We start from the raw sequence: 2,504 nt of genomic DNA on the forward strand, positions 1-2,504 counted from the left end.
CAGAGAGCACATTGGCCAAGCAATGGTCGTGACTCATCCACATGGCTGACGCTGGCAAAGATTCTACATTGTGAGGTACAGGATCTCAGGAAAAATCCTGAGGGGATTTCACTGACCTTATGAGAACCAAAAGCTACAAATCTTGTTGCACAGGTCCTGATTTACCTTGGTCTTTACCATCCAGCAGAAAAGTGTAAAAATGAAATATAAGAAATAAAGCCATGGTGTTATGTTGAGCTGTAGGGGACTAAGGTCAACAATTTCTGACATTGCCAGTCAAGTGGAAGACACTATACTATTATGGACAAGTGGACTCTTTTAGAATATTTTGCTGAGTTTACACACCTATAATATTCAAATAATGGAACTTAACCAAAAAAAGGAATACACATGAGTGTCCATTTTGTATCTCTGTATTCAAATTGGTTAGGATAGATATATAGTTACATTCTCTTAATGAATAGCAGGATTTGTTCTAATGGTATTTGTAAATAGGATATCATGTCTGCATCTTGTACAGCAATTAACCACTAGGAATAATGTATGTAATGTGTTAATTATTGAAACTGTCCTACCAAATTTGGTTTGAAACTGTCTCATTGCTATTTGTTTGTCAATAAAATTATAAAAAAAAGAAAATAAAAAAATAAGACAAATAACAAGGTTTTAAAAAATGGAGAGAAAAAAAAAACATTTAACCACTAGGAAGAATGTATGTAATGTGTTATTTATTGAAACTGTCCTAACTAAAAATCCAAAAACGCCAAAAAACCCATATAATTTTATCATATGATAAAAAAAGGACTAATAGGAATTAAGGAGTATACTATTTTTCCTGCTTAAAGAATTTAATGAAGACCTTTCTAAAGCTAATATCCCAAAAAAGTATAATGGGGGACGGGGACATGGCTCAGTGGAATAAGCGCTTCCCTAGCAAGCGCAAGGGCCTGAGTTCAATCCCCGGTTCCGCCAAAAAAAAAGAAAAAAAAAAAATGCTTGGAGCCAAAAGTGTTTCAGATCAAAAAAAGTATAATGACATTATATCACCTGATTGAAGGCTAAATAAATCTTCCACATAAATCCACAGCACTTAAAATAATGACAGTCTAACATATTTCTTTCACATACAGATCAAGAGCAAGCTGTTTCAAATAAATTGAAATGGGCTCAAACATTCTCCAACTTAACAGCAATTTAATATATGTCAGTACTGCTAAGGAGATTTTGAGATTTTCTCTGGACTCTAGAATTTTGCTCATCTTAAAAAAATCACTGTAGAAAAACAAATACTTCTGCTATGGGAACAGAAATCATAGAATACATGCTAGGTTACAACCACTACTCACAGACCAGACGAAATGGACAACAAACCCCTCTAATTTGAATTAAGCTCTGCTAACTCCAGGTTCTAGTGCAGCTATCCTCCTGCCATGATGCTGCTCTAAGGCTGGAAGGCAGCTATGCTCACCACTATACCATCGATGCCACATGCCAGGGCCGTACTCTAAGGCTGAAGCATGCACTTCCAACCTACCCAAGAACAGCTACCAAGGCCTGCCAGGAGAATCACTCAGGAGTGACAATGAAACCTGAGGAGGAAATAAAGATGACAGAGTCTGGGTAGGAGGGATGTTAAGGGGGTTTAGGAAGGGACTCACACTTCTGACCTGTAGATATTAATTGGGTGGGAACACAGCAACTCTGGCTTAATTTATCTGTGATCAGGACCACAATGTCCAAGTTAAACTATATTCCTAAATTTCATTATCTGGGGATGTTCATGTGATGGAAAATATACTCCTTAAACTTGTAAGCATCTGCAAGTATGCAGAGATTTTTAAAAAATGACAAACTAATACTATAAATGAGATTTTAGATAATGTGCCTGCACGCCATAGTTAAGGGTCTACAAACTGCAGTACAGGGTTTCAGGATAAATCCTGAGGGGATTTGACTGACCTTATCAAATACAAAAGTTACATTTCTTGTTTTATAGCTCTTGCTTTATCTTGGTCTTAACCATCCATCAAGAAAGTATAAAAATGAAGTATAAAAAGTAAAGACATATTAATATGCTGAGCCATAAAAGGCTGTGTCAACAACTTCTGACATTGCAAGTCCTACAGAAAACCCACTATTATTATGGACTATTGGACTATATTGAAATATTTTGCTGAATTTACACACCTACAATATTTAAATGACAACGGAATACCCTTCTCTGACAAAACTAAACAAAAATGGGGATACAAATGAATGACTGTTTTGTATCTGTATATTCAAAATAGGATAAATATACAGCTACTTTCTCTCAATTCAATGAATAGAAAGATTTGTTCTAATAGTGCTTGTGGACAGGATATCATGTCTGCATCTTGTACAATGAATAACCACTAAGACAACAATATGCAATGTATTAATTATTAAAACTGTCCTACTAATTGGTTATGAAACTGTCTCATTGCCATTTGTTTCTCAATAAAATTATTTTAAAAAAATGATAA

Source organism: Octodon degus, unplaced genomic scaffold, assembly GCF_000260255.1.
Source record: "Octodon degus isolate 3935 unplaced genomic scaffold, OctDeg1.0 scaffold00287, whole genome shotgun sequence".
NCBI classification, from domain to species: domain Eukaryota; kingdom Metazoa; phylum Chordata; class Mammalia; order Rodentia; family Octodontidae; genus Octodon; species Octodon degus.